A 17,014-nucleotide genomic window follows, 5' to 3' on the forward strand; every position below is an offset into this window, starting at 1 on the left:
TTAAATTTAACCAATAGTCAAACTATATTATCTATCCAAATGTTATCCCTTCTACCAAGATTTTGTTGTTAGAAAGCACCAGTTGGAGAGATTTGGGAAATGAAAATAGCGTAATGTGCAACCTAAAAGACCAATAGCCAAAACACATAGTTGGGCTCATACTTGGACTACACAATCCCCAGGCATGGGTAACCAGTCCTGTTTAGAGAAAGCTTTACTTCCAAGGAAATACAAATCATTAGCATCAAATCTAACACCTTCAAATTTACAGAACACTTGAGAAACATTGATTATAAATAAACCCCAGCCTGCGAACAGAAATATGTAGTATCCTTCTCTCTCAGGACAGCACTGGGACTTAATAAAATCGCTTACTCTAGTACAATTGCAGCTTTAGCAGATTCAGGATACACTCATTGTTTCAGTGAGAAAATTGTGCTGTGATTGTGCCCCACCAATGCATATGTAAACCCAGTTCAAGCTATGCTTAATCCAGTGTAACTTGCTATTTCCAAAAGGTCAGGAAATCTCTTTCCTCACCTCTGATTGCTCACCTTTCCTGGGTGTACTATAGGGATACATAATTCCAACAGAGTGGAAATTCAGGCAGGAAATGAAGTATTGGCATAAATATTCATGACAAAAAACTTTGGGAAAAAAAGTGACAAAATGAGACTACGTAAATCACTCCTCCCTCAAGAGACCACTAAGATGTGCCTTGACAATTTGCATGGATTTGCTTAAGATTTTCTCTGTTATTTAAGAAGTGTTATCATAGCAACTTGCACATAGCTTGTCCTAGTACTCACTAACACCTTGCTCTCTAAACAGGAAATGCAAGGACCTTTTTGTAATCTATCACACTCTCCTTTTGCCTTGAATGAACTTATTCTCTTTCCCTTGTGCCTTTAACAATACTAGGAACTTCTTTGTGTTTCAAAATAGGGCAACTCCTATTTCATTAAATCATTTGGAAAATTGGAATTTGGTCTACATTTGGATATTCTCTAGTTCTATTTATTCATAGTCAAAACCATCTTACAAAATCCAAACATCTATTACAATGCCATCTTTAAGGCTCATATCCAGATATTTTGTCTATATGACCAGAAACATCCATTAGCAATAGTAGTACCTATTGCAACTATCAGAATTAAGATTAATTCTCATCTTATGAAACTTGAGAAAAATCTGGCCTAGTGTAGATTTCCCTTAAGAATCATGAAATTGAAACCCTCTAATGGGTAACAATGTTATCATAGGACTAAATTGGAAGAGGATTTTCTAAAATTGTAAAGTCTAAAATGCTTTCTGAGTGACTGTATGGAGAGAGGATAAAAATATACTCTCTAAGAGGGAGAAATTCCCTTACGTACAATCAGTCCCATAAAGTAACCAGCTCTTTTTGTCCTTTCTAGTCCAGTGATCTGCTAGCCAAGGAAACTATCTTTTGCTTGACATCTGAAGCATTTGATATGCTTGGTTTGTGGAGACAATCAAATTTTGACCTTGACTGAGATGGTTAATCAATTTAAAAATTAATTACAATATACCAGTTTTGTTGGAATGAAGGAGTGGTTAGTTCTATGTGACAAATAAGATATCACTCTGATATCACTGGTCTGTTAATTTTTTATCTCTTTGACCAGTGTAGAAAATCACAAAATCCAATGAGGTACAGTGATTAGAACTGTTTGTCATTATGGCTACAATATTTGGATGTGGTATATTACAATATATTTTGGAGACTATGGCTAGAAAAGGTAATACTTCTGATGAGGTTTAGATTTGGGGTACCCAAATGAAAATGAGGTCTAGTGGCAGTGCAAGCAGTTCTCTGTAAAGGAATTTACTGACCTGAAAACCTAGATTGATAAAAGAGGTTTATGATGGGTATTGAAGTAATATTAAGGAAATATGTGAGGATAAAGATAGTAATGAAGGAAAGGAAAGGAGGAACCCCATTTCTCAGTGCATAGATAATCCCATGAGATACAGTGTTTCCGATAAAATGAATTTACAGGCCCGGAAACCTAGATTGATAAATAAAAGGTTTATTGTAGGAATTTGGAAGTAAAGTTAGAAAGACGCCAGGGCTGAAGGTGGCCGCTGGGAGGGCAGGAACCCTTACATGGCTGGAAGAATACCATGTGTTGGCTGGGAGGGCTCCTGCAAAGAGGGCTCCAGCTTGGCCCTTTTTATATCTAGAAGATGATGGGCGGTACCCCTAAGTTCTGGGCTTTTCAATTAGCTCAGATCTGGTGAGAGCTGGGGGAAGCTGAGCTGATAGGGGGGGCTGGGCTCGGATATTCAAAGGGTGCCTTTGACCAGGATTTGTGAATCAAGGTCAGCCATAGGTTGGGCAATTAGAAAGGAATCTTTCAACCCCCATCAATAGGAGGACACTGGAAACATTCCAGTGGGCAGAGAGTCTTTGGGGTGCTAGGTGGGGTGCCAGGCAGGTGCTGGCATGTTTAGACCCTCTGTCAAGAGAGGGCTCCAGTCTGGCTCTTTTATAATTTGGCTACAAGATGAAGGGGGACTTGTGGGTGGAGTCCAGGTTGGCTCCTGGCTGAGTTTCAGCCAGGGTTAGAATCTGAATTGAATTCAATGTGTTTTGGGACTGAACCATCCCCACACAGATAACAAAGATGAAAATGTTTGTGCTTGGGGTGGAGTCCCCTTACTAAGGCAGAGTCGAAGAAGATTTTCTCCTTAAAGGATTTTTCAGAGTTTTGGGGTTCCCTCTTCACTTCTTTACTTAAATTGAGGAACATTGCTTAAAATAAATTCATTTTTAGTCTGGTGAAGAGTGAAGCTATCCTGTAAGGGGAGCTGAGTGAACATCACTCTAAACAAGTTGTAAGTTAAAAATTAGCACTCTTTTCCTCCAATTATTTTATTAAAAGAGAGAGAGGACAGAGACAGAAATACAGAGGAAACTGAAAAGATGGAGACATTCTGAAACTGAGACAGACAGAAACACACACACACACACAGACAGACAGAGAAGAGAAAGAGAAGAGATAGAAACAAAGCCAGAGAAACAGAGAGAGACAGAAAAAGAGGGAGAGGGAGAATGATAGGGAAAGGAAGAGAAAGAGAGAAAGGAGATTCCTTGTTAATATATGCTTTGATGATGTATTGATATGTTATGTATACTTCTTACCTTCTTGTATTTGCATATACTATTTCCCATTTTTAGAATATATTACCTTCTCTTTTTAAAGGTTCAGCTCAAACAGTCCCTATTTCTGAAACCTTTTCTTATCTCCCTTCCATCAACATTTACTAATGCTCCTTTCTACCTTCTCAAATTATTTAGTGATTATATAAACAGGTACCTGTTTTATTGTCCTAGTAGAATGCAATGTCCTTTAGGGCAGGAAATATTTCTTTTCATTTTTACTATCCCTAGAAACCAACAGAGAATCACCCCTATAGTCAACATTTTGTACCTCATAGGTACTTAGTAAATGTTTGTTGAAATAAATTGCAATACTTCAAAAAGCTCCATATTGCTTATTTCCATGAACCTCCTTTATTGAAGCATTAAAGTATAGCATTTCTATAATGTACTTTTTATATTTTGAAAATTATTTTCCCCAATTGACAGAAATCAATTTAATATGGCCTTTTAAACAGCAGCAGGTAACCTGGTATAGTGCAAAAGTCTAGGGATCAGGATTGCCCTGTTTCTCTTAATTGTCACTGAGTTATCTGTGGAGCTTTGGAAAGGTGACAGTTTCTCAGGGCCTCATTTTTTTCATCTCCAGAATGAGAGATTTGGGCTAGAAGAGTGCTATGTTTCCTAGCAATTACATTCTACAACAGAAATTTGTGCTAATAACAATTCATGGCCAACTCAGAAGCCTCTCTTCATAAAATAACCACTTACTGCCCTGTCTTCTGTGAATGCTCCTCTGAAATTTCAGTAAAAACCCAAATATTTAGCCTTTGGAAATCCCATAGATGGCATAGAGATTACCTGACACATAAGTATTTTAAAAAATGGGTTTCTAAAGTGTGGTTCTAATACTGAAGATTCAAAATTCAAACCTAAACTCTTAAGTATTTTTTTTCTTTTTTTCTCTTTTCCATTTGCTAGTGATTTTTTTTGAAGCTGTCATACAACAGTAATACTGTGAAATAGCACAATGGTATTGCTGCCTTGGGATATATAGCCATAACTAAGGAAAGCAAGGAAATATACAATTTGCTCTTATGGCTTTCACCAAGAATGGCCTTTGTGGCTTTGTGGTTTTGTTGCTTCAAAATAATTATACCAAAGAGGAGATTTGAGCCTAAGAGCACCTGAAATCAAAAATATGTAGAAAATGTTAAATTTCAGGGAATATGTCCTTTGGACTGTCTTCCTCACCCCTCTTTCAACCCTTTTTTCAATCCTCTGGTGCCATAAAGGAGGTGATGTCATAATTGATGATGTTAAACTTGTTACTATAATGTCATTACGCCAGTGATGTTTTAATTGATGATATTAAGCTGGTTAGCTAGAAAGTGTCAAGTGTCACTTTTCTGACATAAACTGGCAGTTATGATTATATAATATCAATTATTCCCTGGAAAACTGCATTTGATCAGTTAGAGCTATATCAATTGGATTTTGCCAAGCCCATATTTTTTTCTAGCTCTTCATCCAATACTAATTATTAGGAGTAAAATATACTTTTTGTGTAGTTTAGGCTTTCATAATGTCCTCACTTGAAGCATAATCTGTGTCTTGCCTGCCCTTTACAATGTATTCATAGCTGAAGAAGGTACAAGAAGACACATAAATGATTTTCTGTTGATAAGATTCAACAGAGCTCTGATTCTCCCTATGGTCTTCCCTAAATCATACAAACTTAAAAAACCAAAACAAAATAAAACATAACTTCCAAGCAAAAACAATATTTATTGTGATTTAGGTCAAATTATAATTTTCTACATTTTTAGGAAAATCTAGAGCTTGAATGAGAGGCTTGTCCATAGTCAGAAATCAAATTAAAAGAAGTCAAAAAGCATTTTATTCTGTGTCTGTTTTGTGCCATGGCCTGTGTTAAACTCTGGGGAAGTGTTTAAAAAATATCAGAAATAATCTCTGTTTTCAAGAAGCTCAAAATCTAATGGGAGAGATATTATACAAACAAGAATATTCACACAAGATATGGACATGATAAATTGGAAACACAGTAATTCCTTTCACATTTCAATTTTCCCCATTATGTTTTTGCTGTATCATGGATTAGCATAGGAAATTAAATGATGATTTAGGGAGAGTTTTGTGGAAGCAGCAGACAATATTCAAAGGCCAATAGGTAGCACAGAGGCTATGACTAAATATTTAACTCAAATTTTACAATAAGATACTATAAACACCCCATAAAAGAAAAATTCAGATTTCTTTGGTACAAAGGAAAGGCCAAAATTTTTTACACAGATTTTTCCAGATTGCCAGGGCTCTGTAAAGGAATAACTGGAATTTCCGAAGGAATGTAATAAGAGGGACTGGAAAAGGCTTCTTGCAAATGGTAGGATTTTAGCTGATACCTGAAGGAAGCCAGGGGACACAGGAGCAGAGCTGATGAGAGACAGAATTCAGAGATTGAGGCAGCCAATGAAAATACACAGATAAGAGTAGGAGTATGTTGCATGAGGAGCAGGAAGGAGGCCAGTGACATTGGATTGTTGAGGATGTGGAAGTCAATAATAAAATATAGTATATTCTTTCCATTGTACCACACTTCCTAGTTTCATTTTATTTCTCTAAAATTTTAAAATTCCCTCCAATTCTATTAAATCAAAGTCAAAAAATGCAAGTATCCTTCTCTTTGGACTATTTTCTGCTTTCACAAAGAAAAACCTCAGTAATAATTAAGATAGAGAATTCTGAAATTTGAAAGTATTTTATGCATATTAGCTCATTTGATTTACTCAATGAATCTGTAATTTGTAGAGATGATTATCCCCCTTTTAAAAAATAAACTTTAAAATTTTTAAAAAAATTTTAAAAATTAAAAAACCTTTTAAAAATAAAAAATAAACTTAAAAAATAAAATAAAATAAAGTAAAACATTTTTAAATTAACCTTTTACAAAATTTTAAAAAATTTAAAAATTTTAAAAATTAAAAAAAAAACCTTTTAAAAATAAAAAATAAACTCAAAAAATAAAAATAAAATAAAAATAAAAAATAAACTTTAAAGATTTTTAAATTAACCTTTTAAAATTTTTTAAAAATTTAAAAAATTAAAAAAAAACCTTTTAAAAATAAAAAAAAATAAAATAAACTGAGGCTCACGGAAGTTGTGTTATGCTCATGGTCACATAGCTATTAAGTTTCAAAAGTGGCATTTAAATCCAGATCTTTCTGATTCCTAGTTCAATGTTCTATATCTCATGTCATGTTAACTCTATAGGATAAAGGCAACAATTCTATCAAGTATATAAGATATATTACTGACTTTGAAGTCTTAAGTCCCTTGAGTATTGCTCAATTTTCTACTTCACATTATCTGTAGTATAACTTTGCAGAATTTCTGAAGGTAAATAGAAGTGTTTGAGAATATGAATAGGACAGCTAAGTGGTGCAATGGAGAGAGAACCAGACCTGTAGTCAGCAAGACACTCACTAGCTGTGTTACCATGTTTGCCTCAGTTCCTCATCTATATGAACTGGAGAAAGAAATGGCAAACCACTCTAGTATCTTTGCCAAGAATATCCAAATTAGGATTATGAAGATTGAAACATGACTAAACTGAACATCCGAAAAAATGTGAGAACTCAGGTCTGTGGGAATATATTGCGTAATAAGCAGATCACAAATATAAAGACTCAAGATGAAGGTGGTGCAATCAATTAATCAACAAGCATTTATTAAGCATGTATAATATTCAAAGACATTACTTGGTTCTGGGAATAACAGTACAAAGAATGACTTACCCTCAATTAGATTATATTCTCACAGGAAAGTTAATAAGTACATTTCAATCATATACCACATTAATACAAAGTTAACAAGTAAAACTCTCTATCAAAGAGTTAAATACTAAGTTGTTTGGGAGAGAGGGCACTAGCAGTTGGAAGAATCAGGAAAGGCTTCATGAAGAGAAAGGCACTTGTGCTAGCTATATTCATTAGAAAAGCAGAATGAATTTGGAGTTAGTATCTGATTCCAAAGAGAATCTGAATTCAAATCCTAGTCATGTTACTTGTGTATAACTTGGCATGTTACTTAACCTCCTTGGGCATCAATTTCCTCATATTTATATACTGGAATTGGACTAGAAAACTAGAAATTTTAGCTCTTTTCTATGGATCCATTCTATGAATGCTTAAAGGATTTATTACTTTTTAATATAATCAAAAGTACATATTTTAAAACAAGACCTACTACTGTTTATAATAAACACTAAAAGCTTTCCCAATACAAATAGGGATAAAGATAATATTAATTCCCACTATTATACACATAACATATTTTTTAGAAATATTAACTATAAAAATAAAATTAGACAACAGAATCAAAGGAATAAAAATCAAAGAGGAGATAAAATTGTATTTTCAAATAATTTGATGATGTTCTTATTTCATGGGATCATATATTTAGACCTGAAAGAGATATTAGATATCCTCCAGGTCAGTCCCTTTATTTTACAAATGAGGAAATTGAGGACAAAAGAAGTTATATAATTTATCCAGATATTAAATTGCTGAAACAAGATTCAACCCATTCCTCCCTTCTTAAGTTCTGCATAAGATCTACTATACCACCCAGCCTTGTACTTCTAGTTCAGGGCACCTGCGGTGTTTGCCCACTACCTTTAATGAGGTACTTTAGCTCATTATTGAGCCTGAGTTCCTTGCTTAGGGAAATCTGTCTCTTTAAGTGAGAAGAAATTTCTTTATCTCCAGAGCATTATTCTCCTATCACAAAGACCAGGGGAAATCACATAAAGTTCAAGGCTGGTTTGTATCTAGGATTTCCCTAAAAGGAGAGCAGAAGGATATTTAATATCTAATATAGTGCAGGTGTAGGCCAGTTATTTATTTCCTTTGTATGGAAGAAATTTCTAAAATACCTGAGAATTTAAAGCATATACTAACAAAGATATCTGCATGATACATTATCCTGCAATTTCTATTATCATTTTTTTTAATGTTGATAGGTAGGACATCAAAACATGAAACATTTTTGAGACTACTAAATTGGTATTTCATCTTCATCTGAAGGCTGTGTTGTCTAAACAGCTTCCTCAAAGTTAATGTCCTTAGTAAGTCAGAACTGAGGGAAGACCTATATTCCTTTTGGTGGTCATTTTTAAAAGTGGTATAATAACTTAAAGGATCACTTTTTTTCTTCAATGTAGCCAGCACTACTGAAGGACCCAGTAGCTTCCAAGAGCATCACTCCCTAAAAATTCACCAAATGGATGTTGTTTAGGTTTCTTTGCTCAGAAAAAGAAACACTGAGCAGAAGAGGAAGTGAGAGGACAAAGTTAGAGGGTTAGGCCTTCCTGGTAAGTACATATGTTCCAAATAGCCACAATTGCCAGGGGTGAAAAAAAGTATCATTTCCCCTACTCCTTATGAAAATTCTTGGAATGAGAGAGTTAATGGCAGATATTTGGTAGAGGGTGAAGTCACTCTTTTTAGGGTATATCAGGTCAGCATCTCTTCCAGCTTCAAAGGTTTTTTTATTTTATCCCCTTCCTATTGGTGATACCATAAGGAAAAAGGAACTACATATTCCTAAAGAGTCAGATCCTTCATTAATAGTTAATAAGGGTTAGAACTAATATTACTAATGCACTTAAAAGCTTTCAAAATACTTTATATTTTCTTATTTGTTACTAACAGAAAATCCATGAGATCGTTAAAGTGACAATTCCCGTTTCACAGGAAACTGAGGCCAGAGTTTAAGGCACTTATCCATATTCACCTAGATAGTGAATCTCTGAGGAAGGATTCAAAATCACTTCTTCTGAACTCTGACTGATAGTGATGTGATATATGCTGTGGGCATTTGGCCTCAAATGGTGTGATTCATGGATCAAAATGATGTGGGTGATATAGACACCAGATGATGACAGGTATCAAAAGTTGGGATTTGGTTATGTGAAGAATTCACAATGACCATTCTCTTTGTCAAAAGGTAGATTTATTTAGGAAAACGGTTTACAGACAAAATGAAGGGATGCAATAGACACCAGGAAGGGTAAATATGAAATAGAGTGGGAGAGCATAAAAAGACAAATTCCTCAATGGAACTTTCAATTACTCAGAAGAAAGGAAACATCCCATGAGATTGGGCATGCCCTTAAATGGCAGGTTAAATCCTGAAAGGGACTTAGCCCCCTGAAAAAATTAGTTAGTTGTAAGGAGGAAGAAATGGGATTGGGAAGCATAGTGGAGTTAGGGGAGATACCACATGGCATGCGTGAGAAAAAGTAAGGAGAAAAATGCATGAAGCAGAGTTCCCAGGCAGACTGGCCCAAAGGAAGGTAGTAGCCATGGAATGGCTCATAAGTAGATTTTTTTGCCTTCATCTTTTTATTAAAGTATTTTACTTTTCAAAAGATATGTATGGATAATTTTTCAACATCAACACTTGTAAAACCTTGTGTTCCACTTCCCCCCTTCTCCCTACTCTTTTCTCTAGACAGCAAGTATATGTTAATCCAATATATGCATATTTATATAATTATCTTGCTGCACAAGAAAAATCAGGAATCAAATCAAATCAAAAAGGAAAAAGAAAAGAAAAAGAAAACTAAATACAAGAAAACAATAACAAAAAAGAGTAAGAATGCTATTTTGTTCTATACAGTTCCCACAGGCTTCTCTCTTCATATAGATGGCTCTCTTCATTGCTAAACAATTGGAACTGGTTTGAATCATCTCATTGTTGAAGAGAGCCACGTTCATCAGAATTGATCATTGTATAGTCTTGTGTGCATAATGATCTCCTGGTTCTGCTCATTTCATTCAGTATCAGTAAGTCTCTCCAGGCCTCTCTGAAATCATCCTCCTGATCTTTTCTTACAGAACAATAATATTTCATAACATTCATATACCATAACTTACTCAGCCATTGTCCAACTGATGGACACCCAACCAGTTTCCAGTTTCTTGCCACTACAAAAAGGGCTGCCACAAGCATTTTTGCACATGTGGGTCCCTTCATAAGTAGATTTTATAAGAAAATTTAACTTCAGGACGTGACTGGGATTCCTGATAGAGCATTGCAAGGCAAAACTATTCATGACCTCTTACAGAGGTTGGATCTCAGGAGTTTGACAGAACTTGGATTTCAAACTGGACCACCTCCCCAAAAGATGTGACCATGGAATTAAATTGATCTCTATTAGAGCCTTCTGCCTGCTACTCCTTGGGATCCTTTCCTCTTCTAACCACACTTAACATTGAAAACTTCATCAATAACACTTAGCTTTTGCTACTGAAAGTGGCCCAGAGACCAGAAAATCAGGATCAGGGATTCATTACTACATTACATTTAATCTAGAAAATCAGTTGAGATATAAACTGGGGACTTAACACAATTAAGTTACAATATAAAAATAAATCCATTAAAAAGTTACCATCTTGTTTAGTATTAACAAAAGCCATGAAGGAAAAAAAAAGTAATTCCATTTAAAATATCTACAAAATAAATAACATCTAATTTACCAAGTGAATCTAAGTTTAACTTATCTAATTTACCAAGTGAATCTACACCATGTGACTTAAATTATATATATATATATATATTATAGTATATATATATGATATATGTATATAGTAGTGTGTGTGTGTTGTGTGTGTGTATTTTATATGTATATAAAACTATAAAACATTTAGACAGAAATAAGAGAAATATTTGAAAAGGGTATTTACTACTCAAGATTGGGTCATGGCAATATAATAAAATGGTATTTTCATAATTTCATTTATGATCTTATTATTATTCAAATGTAAATTATAAAGCACATACTTTTAAAAGTAGATAAGATATTTGGAGCCAGCTCAGGCCTAGTGATTACAGCTCAAGGTTACAATGCAACAAGATACTCATGGATTGTAAATTGTAATAAAAACAACTTTATTGATTAAAAAGACAAAAATTTGTTAAAATTCCTTATTAAATTCTAATAAAAGACTGCTTCATTATACATTCACCACAACAATCTATAATGCTAACTTAGAAAGGCATCCCCTCAGGACACTGAGAATTTGTTTAAAGCTCCCCAATATTGAAACTCCATAGGGAGAGCCTTTTATGCTTCCTGTGGCAAGGATTTCTTTTCTCTTATAGAATCAGCCCAACTTAAATAAAAGTCACTCATCCCTTCTACACAAAAAAACAAAATTCATTTAGAAAAATAAAAGATCTAGCATTGCAAAGGAAAAAAGGTAAAAAAATGAGTGAAAGGAAAATTTCTGTGAAAATATTAAACCACTGTTTTCCTTGGTTTCCTCAACTGTAAAATGTGATAATGATAGAGCCAATATCCCAGAATATCTTGTGAGAGTCAAAGGAGATAATATATATAAAGGATTCAACACAATGTCTGGCACATAACAGAGTGCTTAATAAATGTTTATTTCCTTCCCTCCCTCCCTCCCTTCCTTCCTTCCTTCCTTCCTTCCTTCCTTCTTTCCTTCCTTCCTTCCTTCCTTCCTTCCTTCCTTCCTTCCTTCCTTCCTTCCTTCCTTCCTTCCTTCCTTCCTTCCTTCCTTCCTTCCTTCCTTCCTTCCTTCCTTCCTTCCTTCCTTCCTTTCTTCCTTCCTTGGATTTAAACAAGAAATAGGCTCTTTTTACAGAAGAGGGTATTGGGTCCTCTGAGAAAGAAGTAGCTACTTGTCCTTTAAAAATGATATCAATACATGATTGCAGTCTAAAAGAAAAAATACAATAAACATGTCAGAGGAAAAAGAAAAGAGCATTTGTTGATTTCCTAATAAAAATGTTGAGGTTACTATTTTTTATTATTAGTATTAATTTACAATAAAGAAGTTTTTTATTGTCCTAATGCATATATCCAGCATATGACCAAACTTCCTAAGACTTGTCAAAGTGGATAACTGCTCCCATTTTTAATGATTGACTTGATCATAAATGATGCTACTAAGAGGAAACCTAGGAAATACTGTTAAGGATTAGGACCTCTTAGACAAGAAACGGAAGCTTTTAGGACATTACTATTATGTTTCATATTATTAATGAATAGTGCTTCAGAAAAAAAAGGTAGAAATAGGGAATAATAAAGGGAGATATCTGAGAATGGGTTTTGGATTTCTAGTTCAAATAAAGGAATAGTATGAACCCCATATGGTTGGTATACACACACAAGTACATACATATACACATAAACACCTACATATATGCATATATTTATATCTATGTATGTGTGTGTATACACACATTTTTTCTTATGTTCTTCCAAAACTAAGTAAAATTTTAGGAAAATAAAAAGAAAATAGGAGGTAAAAAAATACAGAGATGTATCAAGCTAGATGCCATGGAAAAGATGTATATGTATGTTGGACTTATGTATATGTATCATGGACCTCTCTGATAGTCCAGTGGAAATTACATATCATATTCAAGAATAATACTCTTAGATAATTAAAAGAAATATTAAATTTCATTAGAAGTTGATGAATATAAAGATATGTGTTTCTATCTATGTTCTGGAACTTTTCTTTGGATCCTTCAAGGGTGTATAAACCATAGGTTGAGTAACTATAATGAAGTAAAAATATCAGTATGAAGGCCATTGAAAGAAAAGACAAAATTACAGGAGATAAAATCCAAGAAAGAAGCTAGCATTAAGCACATGGACTCAGTTGCTTATAAAACACACACACACACACACACACACACACACACACACACACACACATACACACACACAAAGTATCAGGAGCAAATAAAATAAACTACAGATTAGGGGAAATTCTTTTTTATTTCACTGATGTTGTTGAAACTTGATAGAATAGAACCCATGAACACAATACTGTTTTGAAAAGGTATATCTTATTTAAAATGAGATGGCAAGAAAAGGTGTTAGGGTAATCAGATATACTACTTGTGAGAGAAAATTTGAGAATTAGGGAATGGAAATATAGAATAAAAAAAAGTAATTTGGGTAAGGAACATTGGAGACTGAAAAAGTTTGAAGGATTGATATTGGAATCTCCTACAAATACCACCTAACTAGAAGAATGAGATAAGTAAGGATTTTGAGAAACAAGTCACAAGCTTCAGATGGAAAAATAATATAACAGTTTTGGGGTACTGAAATTAACACGTATAACTACTAGAATTTTGTCTTTCTCCATAACAGAAAAGTTAGGAATTTCTTGACTTTAAAATGAACTTGACCTTTCACACATAAACCTGATTCTCACCACCATAAGAACATAATTGCTGAAGGAGAAAAGAGAAAAATCTTTGGATGAGATAAGTATTTGTGATAGAGAAAGAGAAAAGAGATAAACATAAGCTGAGAGATAGGTTGCCAAGATTTGAGCAGTATAAATTTCAGAGGTTTAAGGAAAGAAGATCTTGGATCCTTAAGCCATTTTGCTATAGGATAAATTACTTCAAGAGGGATAAACAGGTCTCAGGAATGAAATTCTGAAAACTCATGTTAAGAATAGGGGCAGTTATTGAGTTAATATGGTTTCACAGAATACTTACTCATTGATCACAACTTAGAAAAATATATAGAAGAAGAAAACAAGGAAAAGTAACAAGATAAATAAAAACATGATACAGTCTTGTTAGTATTAGAAAAGTAAATCTCAAAATAAGGAGAAGCTGGTAAGAAATTTTAATAGGTGGTTTATTTTATTTTGTCTTTTTAACCTGTATTAGAGGAAAAAGGCAGATGGTATTGTTATTCAATGTGCATTGGGCAGTCATAGAAAAGATGAGGGATTTTTCACCTCTTATTTTGCATCTATTTTCTCTACCAAAAATATCCTTTGGTTTGGAGAGGACAGAACAATGACAACAAAACTATATTGAATGGCTGTTTTCAATCAGAGGTCTCCTGAAAGTTTGAGGACAATGATAGAAGTCGCACAGAATTAAAGAAAGGAAATGTTATTCCAGCTTTTAATGAGAAGAAATGGAATCTACAAACATTAGGTTAAGTTGGACTTTAATTTCTGGCAAAATTCTAAAATTTACTGCCAAAAGATTCATTAGTTAATGTCAAGAAAAGGAAGCAATAATCAAAGAGTTTGCATGGTTTCTTCAAGAGAAAGTCAAATTAGATTAACTTTATTAAAAAAAATCAGTTATTATGCTGACTTATTAGGCAAATGCAATAGAGTAAAAAAATAAAAACTTTTGATAAAGTTTATTATACTATAATGGATATAGAACTGGACATTGAACCAGGAAGACTAGGATTTAATTGTGACAGACTATTTGTGAGATTCTGGACAATTTACTTAACCTTCTAGTCTTGTAGATCAATGTTATCAAGTACAAATAGAATGAGATCCTTGCTCACAATATATTGATTTAGAAAACCACAAATTAACTTTAACTATTCTTTGTCACATTTTAATATATTTTTTGAACATTAAACAATTACATTTTAATCTGATTCAGGTTAAATTCAGTATTTTTGCTGGTTGGGTGTGGCTAAAACTATGAGTTTGACATTTGTGTTAGGCATCTTTCTAAAAGCTTCCAGCCTACATTAGTAAAAAGAAAAAGGGGTTTTGTCTAGAGTTCTCTGTAGTCATGAGAAAGTCAGGTCTAGTCCCCATCTATATCTTACTATGGAGAAATGTAGTATGGATAGGGAGATTTATAACTGTTCAATGGATGAAAAAAATGGTAAAAGATCAGTAATAATGATGTGGTATCAGCTTGGAAAAAATGTTTCTAGTGAGAGATCAGAAGTGTTCTCTTTTTGTTGGTTTAATTGCTCCTTAGTCTTCTAGATGGATCATCATCCATCTCTTACCATCTAAGTGTAATTATTTTTCAAGCTCCTCCCTGAACTGTCTTCAGTCTCCCTATGCCTACCATTTTTATCTCTGTATTGGTCCCTGTGCCTCTCTCCCTCCTGCTTCTCACTTCTCTTTTCTATCGCTTCCTCCTCTCTACTTTTCTCCCTCTTCCTCTTATTCTCATTCTTGTTCTTTTTCCTGTTGTGTTTTTTTTTTTTGGTTGTTGTTCTTCTCTCCTTTTCTCTCACTTTCCTCTTTTTTCGTCTCTTACTACCTCTCCTTTCTTCCTTTCTTTACTCTATTCCTCTCTATGTCTGTGTCTCTATCACATCTTTTTCATGGTTTCAATTTTTCTGCCTTTAAAAGTATGATTCATAGATCTTTTTACTCTTTTCAAATTTCTCTCTATAATGTCATGAATTCATTACCAATCACTTGCTAGAAATCTCTATCTGAATGACACATAAACTTCTCAGCTTTAATATGTGCAAAAATCTCATTATCTACCTACTATTTCCTATGAGTTGAGATTATCAATATTCTTTTTTTAATTATCTTTGACTTTCCCTCTTTATTGATACCCACATTTAATAGCTTACCAAATCTGACTAATTTTACACCTAGAATATCTTGCATCCATTCCCTTCTCTCTACATATGCATGTAAGTACATTATATTAGGTTTTCATGACCTATATCGTTTGGAAAAGCCTCCTAATTCATTCCCCTGGACTTTCTCTCTCTCTTCTCTCTGAATCATCATCAATAAAATAGCCAAACAACAGCAACAACAACAAAACAACTTTCTAAGGCACAAATCCATATCATTCCCTCAGCCCAAATTTTCCAAGAGATTTCTTTTGTCTCAAGGGTAAAATTCAAATTCCTTAGCCTATCATGTAAAATTCTTTAGGACCTGACTCCAATGTACATTTTCAGATTGATTTCCTATCACTCCCATTCATATCAAATTGTATCTATCAAACTGGCTTTTTAATATGTAACCTGAACTTGGCTTTCTATCCTCATCTTCATGATTTTATATAAGTTGTCCTATTTGTCTGACACGCACCCATTTCTGCCTCTTAGATTCTTTAGCTTCCCTTAAGGCTCAACTTAAAGGATACAATTTTTTGTGAAAAATTTTCAAATACCCTATTACCTCCTCCAACAATTATCTTATTAAAATTATTTCATATTTATTTATTAATATATATCTTACAATTTCCCTGGAGAAAAAAATAAGCTCAGAGAGAGTAGATTGCTTATTCATCTTTGTGCTTTTATTCTTACCAACTAGGATAGTAACTTGTAAATGATAGGTGCTTTGCAAATTTTGCTCATTGAGTTCAGGCTTATGTGAGCTAAATGAGATGCCTTTTAAGTTTCTTCTAAATAAGGTTATAATTATATGGTACTGTGAGTTCAATCTCTTATTCTGGGTGTTGGTATATTCATAGCAAGAATAGAGACTGAAATTGAGAGGGTTCAGGAGATCCCTGACGAACTTCAAAGAAGGGATGTGTGTAGCAAGTTCCTAGTTCCCTTCTTTGTCCTGAGAATTTTCATTTATATAATTAGCTACACTAAGGGAAATAAGTCACTTTTATTCCCACTGCACCCAAGGAAAACACCAATTCAAGACGCCTCCCTGGAAATTTGCCTTAAGATGTGTTAAGAGCTCATTATTTTGCAAATCTCATTTTTAACCTATATATGCTCTGGTCAATATTGGAAACTCCAGACTAAAATGCCAGGATAAACCAATCAGTCTATATCAAAGAAGTATATTCTGACCAAATCCAGATATCCGATCTTCAGGATCTTTCCACGGTCTTTCTTGACTCTCTTCTTTCTCCATCATACAATTTTAAAATCCAGTGTTATACTAGGTAAATACAAGTTTATTTTATAAATTTATCTTGAGTATTATAGGTTAATGAGTTTAAAGTTAGCTAATGAACTTATTTAATCCTTCAACTTCTTCAGAAATATAATTAATAATTTTGTTTCTGAAACTTGCCTCTAAATTGCCAATT

General features: G+C 33.7%; 1 long non-coding RNA gene across 2 annotated transcripts in view; it reads left to right on the forward strand.

Annotated features, from left to right (window-relative positions):
- LOC141553255 (uncharacterized) overlaps positions 1-17,014 on the forward strand; it is a 55,159-nt gene that overhangs the window by 11,091 nt on the left and 27,054 nt on the right. The gene's annotated exons all lie outside the window — the stretch shown is intronic.

This window comes from Sminthopsis crassicaudata, chromosome 2, assembly GCF_048593235.1.
Source record: "Sminthopsis crassicaudata isolate SCR6 chromosome 2, ASM4859323v1, whole genome shotgun sequence".
Lineage (NCBI taxonomy): Eukaryota > Metazoa > Chordata > Mammalia > Dasyuromorphia > Dasyuridae > Sminthopsis > Sminthopsis crassicaudata.